Raw genomic sequence first — 14,399 nt, 5'->3', positions numbered from 1 at the left:
CAACAAACATGTTTTTTTTTTTTTTGGTTTCCTGAAAAGTGATGGTTTCGGATATGCGAGGTTGTTAAATGTTAGAATTTACCGCAACCCGGCTCGTCTCCAGGAGACGTCGCAGAGACATCTCCGCAACCAGCGGAGACTCGAGTCGCCATCAGGTCGTAAACTAGTCTCCAGGCTAGTGAGATCGTCCCCTTAACAGCCGTTAGTTCGTCCGTTAGCAAGTAACACAGAGCATTGTGGGCAAATGGTGAAAGTCCACTTTAACTCAGTGGCGGGCACTGCAAGGTGGCTAAATGTGGTTCCAAGTAAAACCCACCACAGTAAAACAACTGAAGGAAATGAGTTCGCACATCGTTTCAGCTTGTGTGTGTTTAAAGACAGTGGCTAGATTAGGCGCAGCTGGTTGATCGTAACGGATCTCCAGCCCTTGTACAAATGTTGTATTTATCTCCTTGGGCGTCTGCTTTGTACAACACGAGCGACGGTCACGACTGACAAACTCGGCCGACACGACTCGCAAATCATCCGCACCTGGTGTCCTCTTATCTCCACTCGCACGTGCCCATCACACTGGCATCGCGTTTTCCCCAACAAGGCTTCTTCCTGGGCCAGAGTGGGAACGTGAGGGGATCAATTTAATTACATTCAGTTTTGTTTGATTAAATATTCAATTGCATCCCTCTCCTCTGTTTTACATGACTGAGCAACAAGGCTCAAGTTATTTCAGCAGTGGCCCTCACGGGAGTTATAATCCCGGCTAAGTGACAGGCTAATTTGTGATATTAGATTGCTTTCATTGAGGTCGTTCGGGCCCGCTTCGGACATTAGCACTATGAAAAGGCTGCTATGCCTCAGCGGTCACATTCGTACTCCGCGTACGTGACTGAAGTAGAAAGGAGGGCGAAGGTCTTCGCAAACCTCCTCGGAGCCCATATTTCCACGGTCACGTTCAATCTTCTCGCCGCAGATGGGAAATAGCAAAGAAAAACAGAATTGAGCTGAAGGTACGCAACAGGAACTGCGGCCCCCTCGATGTGTGAGGCGGGATCGGACTGGGACCAATCACGGCGTGAAGGTGGTGGTCTGTTTATAATGAGCAGTGGGAGGGAAAATCCACCAAAAGGGGATAAGAGGCAATATGAGTGCCAGAGTCAGTCAGGAGACAAACACATTCAGATGAATAGCAAGAAATCAAAGCAAGTGTATGTTTGTTTGGAGAGAGAGAGAGAGGAAATCCAAAGTGTTGTTGGTCCCCCTTCAGCCAGAAAGACAGGTTTGACTGTCTTCGAGCCTTTTTTATTTGCCCGCATGGTTGCTATCCAAAGTCAACCTATTGCTGCTGACCATTCAGGGTGTCAGAGGCCAGAACAAGTAATTAAAACCAATAGAAAAATGAGGGATTAGTTTGAATTAATCCCCAACTTTTCCCATTTTCTTGCCAAAGTTGCTGAAATGGAAGGACATGGAAATCTAGCAGAGCATATCAGAACTAATGGGCTGGCAGTGCTCCTCGCAAATGAGACGGGGCTAATGGATCCACAGGCCTGGCTAAGATGGCTGAAGCAGATTGCGCGTGGATAACAACACATTGGCCGCGGTCCTTCTTTTGTCGAGGAAATGTAATATATGAGAATAAATGCGAAAATACTGCATGCTTCCTCGTTTGGAGACTCCCGCTGCAGATGATTCAGGGTGGGATTCAGGCTGAGATTAGCAGCAGCATAAATGCCAATTAAATGGATAATATCACGGCTGCTAAAAATGATGCATGGGGAGGGTGTGAGGACGTTTTCATAACCCGTCCCAATTCCGTTCAACATTATTTAGGTTCATCTCATTGTGTTCACACATGAAGACAAACCTTTTATTGAAAATGATGAATTCAAATGCTCTATCGGATGTCATAGCTTATTTAAAACGGCGCAGTGTTTACCTTTATTGGCCCGAATTAACGGATCGCCTCATTATTACTTTTTGCCTCTTCGCAATATGCAGATTTAATAGCACCTCGTAATATTGTGATGTTACGCTGTCTGAGAATTGATTACCTGCTCCGATGTTATTGCATTGCCGAGCCGAAGAAAGACACTTTATTACCTTTAACATTGCTTATTACATCACATATCAATTTGGCTATGGACTGTATGTGGATATATTTAGGATGGCTATCAGTTTGAATATGAACATTAGGTATTCATGAATGTATAGTTAACCAATATAATTGTCGAGTCTATTTCCCCGTATCCGATGAAGACTGATGCAATTTTGTTGGTGGGATAGAACTTTCATCCTTTTTCATTTTCTGGGGATTCACTATGTATACTTGTGTGCAACGATCTGACCTTCTGCAATGGAACAGTCAATTTCTGAGAGAGAGAGAGAACATTTTCACGTAAATGTTGTCTTGCTCATAAAATGTCTATGCATGATGGCAACAGGTTGCATACTGTATACTCTGTACTCTGTCATAATAGTTTGAATTATGCGATGACATGTTCGATGAGAAAATTGGCATCTTGGCCTTGGTGGATGTCTGTCTAATTTTGTCCTTTCAGATGTCAGTTCAAAATAGGCCTTCAACACTTTTTAAACCGAATGCCGGGATGCAATTGCAACTTCTCGTTCAACACAGCGCGGCCTTTCAGTGTTAATCAGCGCGCCGGGTTTCTGACTGAGGTCATAAAATGGAGTGCGGCTTTGTATTGGACTGTTTTATACTGGACTATTACTCAAACCTCAAATGGGGTGGCGACAGTAATGAAAAATGGCTCTCGGGATAATGCAGTGCAGTTGAACGGCCTCGATAATAAACATGAAAGGAAAGTGAGTAGCCTTTGGGCAGTGTAATTTTATTTTAGTTTTTTTAATAAATGGCATTTTGTTTCTGAAGGATGTCTTTACCTAAAATATACACGCATGGGTACAGGAAGAAGAGATATGGTGCCCGAGTGACACCCCCTCATCGTAGTAAAGCAGAGGACGGAGCGTTAAGAGCCGGGGGTGGGGTGAGACCGCACGCGCGCCGTCACTACGCGGAGCCGCGGCCGATTTCGACAGGTGCCGGCGGATAATTGGGTGACACGCCGACGCCGACCGCCGCGCTTCTGTCTGCTGGACCTCATTACTATCACTCAGAATTCCCCCTTTAAAAAGCTCCACAGCAAACATGACTCCTCGGATTTGCTAAAACTCCAACCGCACTGTCCCTTGAAATGTTGGCATTAAAGGTCCTGTATCCCCCCCCACCCCCCGAGGTTTAGCGGGCTGTTAAATCATTGTCGTAAATATGAGGTTACACAAATAGCATAATAGGTGGCACGGTGTTGAAGTGGGTAGCACTACAGCTTGAAGCAAGACTGGTCCAGGGTTTTAAAAACTGCCAGCCAGAAAAGGCCTCTCTCTCTCTCTCTCTCTCTCTCCCCCCCCCCCACCCACTGAAAGCAGCGATAGGCTCCATTTCCCTGTGACCCTTTAGACCTTGCTTGGTTCGCTTTAGAGTAAAAATGGATGGAAGTGTGTACAAGCCAGTGTGTGCAGGGTTTTGCTGCCTCATTGCACAAAGTAGATAACAGGATCAGGTTCCATAAGCCAACAATACATCAACAGGTGTGAAATGTCTGTCCTTGAAAACTCCAGCCTGAGCCTAATAGTTACTGAGCGGCGATATGAGGTCTTACTTCTTCGACAAAGCTCATTTTGACAGTCATAGCAAGAGCCACTTGTAATTACTTTGTTTTAATACAATGTTTTCTTGTCTTTATTGAGCCAAAGCACATAGTTTACATTTGAAAAAAATTCCACAAAAAGTACAGTGGTGCCTTGGCATCCAAGGTAAATTAATTCTATGACCACGTTCGTAACTGAAAACCTTCGTATCTCAAATTGTCTTTCCACATTGAAATGAATCGAAATGCCATTAGTCCGTTCCAGCCTCCCCGCCCCCCCTCCCCTCCCAAAAAAAAACATGTTATTTCATTAAAAAAAAGAAAAGCACGCTATACAATTGGACTTTAGGAAAACATATAGTAATGACATAATTAAACACAATGTAAAGAATGAAACCGTTTTTGCCACATTTTTGGTTTCAATTCAATGGACATTGTGCTGCTCCTTCTGGGGGCATTCTAATATGCAGACGTACGGATACTCATGAAGGACCCGGTCACAATTGCTCAGTAAGCCACAGCAGTCTTAATTATGTACCAATCTAGTGGAAGAGCATAGATATATGAATAAAGATGTACTATTTATAGTCAATAAATAACAATCATCGGACAAATTAAGTGAAATGTAACCATTTCCATCAGCACACCTGATGATCTCTCATCATTTTAATAAATCAAGTACTGACAAACTTGGGGAATTAACATAATTTAAAAGTATATTTCCACGAAGCAGAGTCTTATTCGCTTATATAGAGGTTGTGGTGATTGCAGCTGGTCTTCTTCCAATATATATCGTTTATCTCACAGCTGCTGTATTGATACTATCCTTGTTACTCTGCGATTCCCACCCCTACTAAACAGTAGTCGACATTTTAATATGCCACCTAACCTAACGCTACTTTCTAACCGCTGCGACCTAACGAGCAGGTTTCAACAGGAATCCTTCTCCAACCACTTTAAAATGTCAGCATAAAGTTCATGTACTTCTTAACTTTCTGGCCAATTTTCTGACAAAAGTTTAAAGCTCAAGGAAGTTCAACTTTCAGGTTGATTAGTCACAAAGTTTAAAGTACACTTCATTCTGTCCATTTCGGCCCCCTAAATGTCTGAGAGTTGAACAGCGCAATTAGCACAATACGATATGCAAACTGTTACGGCCGCTTGCCCACAACTGATTGCATTCCAAAATGGTGCCTTATTACTGCACAATGAGCACTTTTAGGAGACTTGTGAAGTTTTACCGTTTCATGGTTATCTCACGGAAAGAAATGTTTGCACATAATGCGCCGAGTGTTCCCTAATAAGGCTCAATAAATGTGCCCTTTCATTTTCACACAGTGCAACTGTTTGATAGCTATGGAGTCCTACATAAAGGTAGAATTAGCAACACGTTGCCTTCGCTAATAGTCTGGCAATTTTAGAAACTCAACCAAGGCGCACATTCAGCAATGTCTTTAAAATAGTGGTGTAAACAGTCACACGGATGAATGACATGGAGGATGGTCTGCCCAACACGAGTGTTTCTTCACTCCAGGTTTTTATAATTAGCTGCCTGCACCTCGAGCTTGCAGCGTAATTGGTTGCCCGGCCTTCGACTCGTTCAAGTTGACTATTGGAGAACGTGATTTTCCAAGTGTCCTTGACAGAGAGTGAAAATAAAATTTTCGGCTCGCCACGGCGATCAAACAAGAACTCTCCTGCTGAAGCGCGACGGAAGTAGTGGAAGGTGGCATGGCCCATCCCTACAGTCACATCCATTCAGGACAAATTTTCCTGAAGCATTGCTTTTTATCCAGGAATTGATTGCTTTTGTTGCAGATAAACTAGATGCCCCGCAATGTTTCCATCATACCTATACAGTTTCAACGCTAAACGTACATCAAATTATGATCCCAAAACATTTCAAACTCATCTTGCAACATTACACTTGGGCCCGCCGCACACAGAGCGACGCGGGTGAAACCGTCCAAGCTGTGTGCGAGGTTCAGCCACTCGTTTTAATCAGAATCAGAATCATCTTGATTTGCCAAGTATGTCCAAAACACACAAGGAATTTGTCTCCGGTAGTTGGAGCCGCTCTAGTACAACAGTTAACAGAACAATTAAAAAAAACAATTGTGCAAAAAGATGCAGAGTCCTAATGTCGTCTGGTTTTGCTGCGATATAAAATTTGAAATCGCCGGTGAATGGCGTCGCAAAATTGCAGATGTAACAGCCAATCAAAAATGCATACGAGCCTTCAACAAATAATATATAAATATGATTCTTGGTTCTTCGCGAACACGAGGTGCGCGCCGCCAACCCATACCAGTACAGTAAGTATAGTGTGTGTGTGTGTGTGTATATATATATATATATATATATATATATATATATATATATTGTTTTACAATAATAATTAACTATAATTTAATAAATACATGTGGCTAAAAAGCAAAGCGGAGCATGTCTGTCGCTGAAATGCATTAGTGCAGTCTGTGAATTGGGCGATGGATCATTCGCAGCAGCCTCTCAAAATATCCACGCTCTCATTTATTGTTGCTTGGTGTGCGGTAGGCCTTAAAAATAAATGGTTTACAAATTTCTTTTTTTAATTTATTTATTTATTTATTTTTATTTTTTTAATAATGCACCGGGGCGGCACGGTGGACGACTGGTTAGAGCGTCAGCCTCACAGTTCTGAGGAGCGGGGTTCAATCCCCGGCCCCGCCTGTGTGGAGTTTGCACGTTCTCCCCGTGCCTGCGTGGGTTTTCTCCGAGCACTCCGGTTTCCTCCCACATCCCAAAAACATGCATTGATTGGAGACTCTAAATTGCCCGTAGGTGTGAATGTGAGTGCGAATGGTTGTTTGTTTGTATGTGCCCTGCGATTGGCTGGCAACCAGTTCAGGGTGTACCCCGCCCGCCTCCTGCCCGATGACAGCTGGGATAGGCTCCGGCACGCCCGCGACCCTTGTGAGGAGAAGCGGCTCAGAAAATGGATGGATGGATAATGCACCGGCATGTCTCTGCTCAACCTGCTCGGCATGTCTCAACCTGTACAAATACCAATTACGACATTCCTGTTTGCCATTTTATTACATTTTTGACACAGTGATGCACAAATGTGCACTTAAAAATAAAATACATAGCAGAAGCCTGTCGTTCTTTTGCTGACACTGACTGGAGTTTGGATCTGTTCATCATTTTTTCCTTCTTGACTAAGGCCCCAGTTTCAGCTGAAGAACAGCCCAAAAGCACATTTTCACGTGTTTAGGAGATTCTGTTTTGGTTCGATGAAACCAAGGTTGAACTTTTCGGCCACAATTCCAAAAGGGTTGTTTGGCGTAAACACAAAAGATTCCCATACCTACAGTAAAGCACGGTGCTTTGGGGCTGTTTTTCTTCAGCCCTAGACCATGTGGATGGAATGATGAACAGTTCGAAATAGTCAGTGTGTTTTTCTGCTAGAAAGCACAAAAAAAGCCTACCAGAACATCTGAAAAACATCAGTTTGAGCGTGATCAGTCAATTCTGAACACAGCCACATCCCAGATATCATGTGCATTTTTTACTTCCGCTCTCGAAATGATTACTTTGTTTGCATGGGTTACACTCGACCTTAATAGTGGAAAAAGTTTTGAAACGATTTGCCTTGGTCTCATTTTTGTAGATCACAAGAACCTGGCATTTGAACATGGGGTGTGTAGACTTGTTCTCCCCACTGTACCAAAGTAGTTAGCATGTCTTAGGTAATTAGGTCATTTTGAAGGCACTAATATGACAGCCATCAAGGTCAACATTTTTATTTTGTTTTTGGGTGCCGATATAAGAATATCAATGTGCGCCCCTTTAACCATACGCAAAGCCACCGCTCTGACCACTGAGGGTCTGACAAAACCAAACACAAAACGTCCGCAGGCCAAAAGCAAATGTGTTTTCCCAGCCCTGTTCCCTCCCATCTCTCTCTGCCCTTCATAACTCCGGCTGTCGGCTGGCAGAATGTAAATGAGCCTCTCGCCACCGAGCCTATGATGGTGTCAGCGCTCTTCTTAGTCTCTGGTCTCATTAGAAGCCGAGTGGAGCTGACATTTACTCAGCCACTGTGCTCACTAGCTCTTCATGCGGGGCACTCGGGTCGAAACAATACACAGTGAGATACTCCAGCCGTCCCCAAAACCTTTGCAAGCAGTCGGTGGCAATATTGTGTGTTGACTTAAAGTAATGTTAAAATGCCAACGTGCGGCTTTTACGTGGCCGAGGCTGGACAAAACTAAGTTGGATCTGCGCTGAATTGTGCATCTTTACAGATACACCCATATCTGCAAATCCCTTGAAATGAAATGAAATAATCCTTCATCATTCGCATCATTCACAGGTTTTTGTGGACTCCTGCTAAATGCTCAACAAATGACTTTACACTTGCGTTCCTATGACACAATGACTCATCTTTTGTCATCTGGGGTAAAAAGATGTTGTGTGTCCTTGCGGTATTATTTCTGCCTCAGTGTCAGCATGGCACGCTCCCCATGGCGGGATTAATTAGGATTCAAGATTAATAGCGAGCACATTCTTCTCTTTGACGATCGTCAGGGTTATTTTCAGCCCAACAACCTGCATCATTTTACAGTTTCTCCGCTTGCAGTTTGCTCATCACCTTCTACAGACGTCATTAAAAGTAACTGAATTTAGGGGGACGACAGCAGTCTGCCGTGCCTTGACGGTAAACTAGATCGCAGCTCGGGTTGGAAATTAATATGATGGCTATGGCTATTTCCTGACTCCTGCTCCTCCGGGGACCCCGCAGCTCTGTTTTTCTGCGGTCCTCTCATCCTGTTACTAATGCCCGATTCGGTGTAACCCTTATCTCTGTGCTCACTACATGGCCTGATAGGGCTCTGTGTGTAAGCAATTAAAATGGCTTATTTTCCAGATAAGTGGGGGAGCGTGGTCAGACTGAAAGCCACAGGCGGCCTGCGTCAAGTCTTTAGGTTACCGACCGACCGCCCTCGCCCCGATGGCCTGCGGGGGGGGGGGTCTTTAGGTTACCGACCGCCCGCCCTCGCCCCGATGGCCCCGGGGGGGCGGGGGGCTGAGCGCACCCAGCGAGGCGCAATCACGTGTGCAGGGGGTAGCAAAATTCAGGCGGAGGGGGAAACATACACAAGTTGTATGTTTCCCACATCACAAACACAGTTAAAATTAATATTTAAACAGCGTCATACATTAAGATTGTCAAGCCGGGGTCTCGAAAGATACTTCATTTAGACTCTGAAGAATAAACCAAATATTCATCATTCACTTCTAATGAGCGAGCGGTTCTTTGTAGGGGTGCTCACATCTGTGCATCAAAGTGGGTTTCCAGCTGGGTGGAGACAAACAGGTGTCACGCATCCCATCATATTCTGAAGACGAGTTATAAAGAATCCAAACACGCTCTCACAGGATTTTGCGACTGTTACGGAATCATAGCTGCTCACGATGATCCGATTTCATACAGTATTTCATACAGTGTTGATGGAACACAACGTCGCTGCGGGCTCATTCATCAGCTGTTGAACTACGAGATGACAGCATCGCCATTATGACCTGACACGCTTTGCTTAATTACCTACGGCTCTCTTCTCCTCCGTGTTTGGTACCAAGTTACCAACTTCATCTGAAGCCACTGACATACTTCGTCGTGACGTGTACGCTGTGACTGACTCCACCTTTCTTCACTGGTCCGTTTCTATCGATAAAACACTCATTTGTGAGACCCCCACCTTATTTTCGCTCTCTGTTCACCATGCATACCACCACCCTCACTCTCTGTCCCAGTGAGTGTTTTAAGCTCTTCCTTCCCAATCTCACACTGTACAGTTTGTTGTCTGTGTATTTGCATTTGAGGCATTGCAAATAAGAATTTGCCTTACCTGGATAAATGCAGCACACCATAGCAATAACCGCCACACTAGCACACCTTAATCCTTCTCTGACAGAGTCAATCCAAACTGAGCGCAGCTGGATAGTCAAACAAATCAATTTGGCACGGTATTATCGAGCCACAGCATAAAAGTAACTCCACTTTTGGAACTTGAGTATGGTGGCCTTATAGGGTCAAAAAGCCTTTCGTTAAGTGCTCCATAAAATATAAAGGTTGAACCTGTTCAAGGTAATCATTAAATTCAGATCGTGTTGTCAGCAAGTTCAGTTTTTGATAAAAAGGGTCCATATGGAATATATAATTTTCACACATTGTTTATTTATTTTTTTTACAGAAAACACTATTCAAAACAATAAAGGTAAAAGGCAATAAATGTCGACGCGGCATATAATGAAAAAATTAAAACTCTGTATACTGTCGATGAGACCGTGTTGTTGAAACATACTTTTCTGTGCTGTTACCATCCCATAATCCTCCGCTACTTTTGCAAACGTCCCTCCTGTCGCTGAAAGTGATCCATTTTGATGCAAAGTGAGATAAGGAGGTGGAAGACTGCTCCGCTTCCAGCTTCCCTCACTCTTCACATATCTTACACACGAGGTGTTTTCAGTTGAGTAGTCACAGAGGAGAACTGCAAGCAGTTCACTGGACAGCTCCCCTCTTTCGATTTGATTTCACTGGCTGTGGGAGTTTGGGCAAAGCCTTCCCGTACCAAAACTATCTGGGATCAATATCCTGTTTACCCGCTCCCAGCACGCTGACCTATTGTTCGAAAGTCATTTCATTTGTCACATGCAAGGTCCGACTGCGCGTGGGATAGACTCGGTGCTCATTTGACTATTCCTCCCAAGCTGCAGTTTATTTAGCTGCTGCTGAATTAGCTTTTACTTGGAATGAAACGGAGGGAGATGGCGGCGCGCTCCAGATCAAACGGAATGTGGAAGAGCGTGGATTGGTGGGGGCGACGAAGGCCTTACATCAAACACACGCACAGCGGGCGCTAATCAGACCTCCAAATTCTACTCTTGTTCTTGTGGCTGAACTGACTCCGAAGGTGTGTGTCGCGGCAAAATAAATATAGACATTTACGACATCTTTTAATGTACAGGTTCCAAATAATGTGCAGAAGACATGAGTTAAAACAATGTAGCAATTGTTGGCTTAATGATGCACTGCACTCCTAATTTAAAACTGAAGAAGTATTTATTTTATTCATTAAGCAATATGATTGGGTGCTGTTAAATACAGTGGTGTTTTTTAACATGTTTTATAATAAAATAGTACTGTAGAATTGTACTTTACAGTAGTGACATAATTAAATAAGATGTAAAGAATGAAATGTTTTTGCCACATTTTGCTTCAATTCAATGGCCATTGTGCTGCTTCTTCTGGTGTGTGCGCCTTGGCCACACACCAGACCGTAAGTATTGTTGTATCATTTGTCTCCAGGCGTTGCTCCACCATTTGTTCAAATATCCGTTGCTATCCGTTAGCCCGTCTGTGGCGTTTCACGTTGTTTGTTAGCATGAAGATAAACAGACTTTCCTAGGGTAACGCTATGTGGTTTTAATTATGCAATGTGTAAGTACCTTTGTTTTATGTTTAGTTTGACAGGAAACTTGGATTTTTTTTGGCTTGCAAATTAAGCAACAACAACAACAAAAACGAACTGAACGATGGCTCTTTTTTTTTCTTCGTTTTCTTTTTTTGAAACTCATAAGTCTGGTCACACAAGGGACCACAATATCTAATCAACCAACTCCTTGTGTTTGGCACATTTTTCAGCTGGCATTCACATTGTTACAGCACATTTCATCTTAGATGAAATGTTGGATTGTTTATGTATATTTTAGTGTCTGCTGCCAAGGGACTATGAATGTAAATTAGTAGTTTAGACTGATCTTGTAGACACTGTTGCAAACCGAGCGTAAAATGAGAAAGATGATTGAATTGACTTTGAAAGCAGCACTGGTTGCCAGTATTCTAGAAACGGATGATCTAATAGGATTTTCCACACATGACCATCTCTATTGCTCGCAGAGACTGGTCCAAAAAAGTGTCGAACATTTAGTGGGCAGCACTCTTTTGGGCCCTTAGAGGTCAGAGTGGACAAATTCTAAAGACTGTTGCTCGCCACAGCTGTTCACAGACTGCGTTTTTCAGCCCAGTTGGCTCGGAGTGGGTGACCATGAAGCGTCGTCGTCGTTGGTATCGATGGCGACCAGTTCGCAAGGCGTGCCAGAAAAATGAGGTGACATTGGCCGGTGTCGTCCAGCTGGAGGAGGACCAGCGTGACCCGAGGCATTGAGCCCGCGGCGTTCAAACCCTCATCATTCACAGTGAAGGAGCTGTGACTAATTCCACGTTTCCGGCTAATTGATACTTGCCAGGAATGCCAGTTGTGCTCTGGCAATAGTACACACAAAATTTTGGGACACCTGGCCACAGATTTGCAAGTTTGGAATTGTCCAACACATTCAGGAGGAACTAAGGGGTCTAGATTCATGAATTTTTATTAGTCTACCGCAATGTTGCCCAAATATTGCCCAACCTATATTGAGCCAAAGTACATATTTTACCTGATAAAAATCTCACGGCCCAGCGCTAAAGAATGAAGAATGTCACAAAAAGTACGGTATGCTGAAATATTGATCATCTCAATTGAAACACATTTACTTACTCAGTGTGTGCCTGCTATGGCTTTGTCTGTCGTATGAATGGCAACAGGTGGCCATACGAAATCATATTTTTGGGAGTAAATAAGTTCAATTGGGTAGTTTTGTGCTGCATACCTGATGATCTCCCCCATCGGTCACAGTAGTTGACACCTCAACATGGCGCTCTTCCGATAGGGTGTGATGACATTTGTTTTGTCTGCCTTACAAATTCATCCATTCATCCATTTTCTGAGCCGCTTCTCCTCACCAGGGTCGCGGGAGTGCCGGAGCCTATCCCAGCTGTCATCGGGCAGGAGGCGGGGTACGCCCTGAACTGGTTGCCAGCCAATCGCAGGGCACATACAAACAAACAACCATTCGCACTCACAGTCATGCCTACGGGCAATTTAGAGTCTCCAATTAATGCATGTTTTTGGGATGTGGGAGGAAACCGGAGTGCCCGGAGAAAACCCACGCAGGCACGGGGAAGAACATGCACACTCCACACAGGCGGGGACGGGGATTGAACCCCGCGCCTCAGAACTGTGAGGCTGACGCTCTAACCAGTCGGCCACCGTGCCGCCCTGACAAATTCAATGACATTCAAATGAAAAACAAAAAACAAAACAAAACAATTTCTGGGTTTTCCCGCAATTAGCTAGCGATCAGGATAGGCTTCAGCTCACCCATGACCCTAACGAGAAAAAGTGTTAAAGAAAATGAATGGATGGAGGCCACAATAATAATCACATTATATATTGAAAAATAATAATAAAAGAAAATGCATTACTTTTGTTCATAGGTTGTTTTTTTTAATAGATATGAGTCTTCATTAGCTTTTAACTAATGGAACTGAATGCGAAGGTGAGCATATTGTTTACGGTTATACCAATCAAATGGGCAGATGCGAATGAATATTACACGTGTTTCCATGCGCTTGTCATTCAAAGCAGCTTGTCTAATAGCCAAGAGCATAAATGTGGGAGATTGGATTGCATGCAAGGCTTTAAAGCACCTTCACTAATATGACTTTATAGTTGCCTGGATACATACTGTCCCTATTCCCACCCGGTGTCTCTCTCGCTCTTCCTCTCTTTTCATTTGCTCCCTCCTGTTATTTATCATGGCCATTATATGTGTGGCAGCAAGTGCTGTATAGCAGCTGCAGCAGCCACTGCGTTTCATCATCAGAGGACTCATATTTGCTACAGGCGAGCGAACACTGGACTGGAGGTGAAATCGTTCAATCTCAATTCAAATGCATCTACACCAGCCAACATACCGACACGCCTGCAAAATACTCAACAGGAATTTGATTGAACTCCGCAGTGTTGTAGAATGAATCTACATTTTTATTGAGTGTGAAATTTGCCCAGGAGACCTGCTGCATTTGTATAACTATATCTAAGAAGTTTGCATTGTGAGCAAGTTAAGCGTGAGGTTTGCCATAAATAAATAATCTGTTTGTTGTGGGAGAGGGGGGGGAAGTCAATTCCCACTAATAAATTGCAGAATAATTGACTGTTCTCTCTGTGACTAGGCAGTCAAACGCTCATTTTGGTGTGAATTGTTTCAGTATTGATTTAGATAAGAGGTGTCGCGCGCGCACAGGCATGCAATGCAAAGTGCACGAGGCAGAGGAAAAGTCAATGGCTCTTACCTGGAAGTGTCCCACTCCCTTCCCACGCATGAACACCCCTTTAAACCATAAGGTGGGCTGCTAACATCCAGGATTTCAAATCTGGAGACGTGCGTAAAAGCTAGGAACGGCTTCTTATCAGCACTGATTATTGGTCCTTTAACGCATCACTGACGGCATCTCATCCACCCTTAAGATCAAATTCGACTCGGGTATCTTCTGTAATATCCCACTGGTTCAAAATCAGGTGGAGGAGGACTCCTTGTCTTTGTAACAGTTCCTGAGTGGTTTGGGATGCACGTGTGGTCTCCTCGCTCCCGGTGAGTCACGAAGGAATCCGGTCGTTGCTTGAGCCGCGTCTGGGCTCAGTCTGACAGCTCCACTGTGTGCGCACCAACTTTTATCACCACTCTGGAGCACCGCGTAATCGGACTGCAGCGCAGCGTCATGTAGTGTTCCGATTCCCCCCCCCCAACCCCCCCTCCCTCCCTTCTATTTTAACGTGACCAAATTCATTGTGGAAACCGAATTAA

The 14,399-nt window shown here is 44.1% G+C and overlaps 1 protein-coding gene across 2 annotated transcripts in view; it reads right to left on the bottom strand.

The window, feature by feature from the left end:
• The window catches only part of LOC133397222 (chemokine-like protein TAFA-2), a 37,593-nt gene extending 23,345 nt beyond the window's left edge, over window positions 1-14,248 (bottom strand). For both annotated transcript variants that reach the window (XM_061667847.1, XM_061667848.1), the window contains exon 1: window positions 13,888-14,248. The gene's annotated coding sequence lies outside the window, so the exon portion shown is untranslated. The remainder of the gene's footprint in view (window positions 1-13,887) is intronic.
• Window positions 14,249-14,399: the final 151 nt, after the last annotated feature.

This window comes from Phycodurus eques, chromosome 22, assembly GCF_024500275.1.
Source record: "Phycodurus eques isolate BA_2022a chromosome 22, UOR_Pequ_1.1, whole genome shotgun sequence".
NCBI classification, from domain to species: domain Eukaryota; kingdom Metazoa; phylum Chordata; class Actinopteri; order Syngnathiformes; family Syngnathidae; genus Phycodurus; species Phycodurus eques.
The sequence above is the reverse complement of the archived record's forward strand: the minus strand, read 5'-3'. Positions and strand labels throughout refer to the sequence as shown.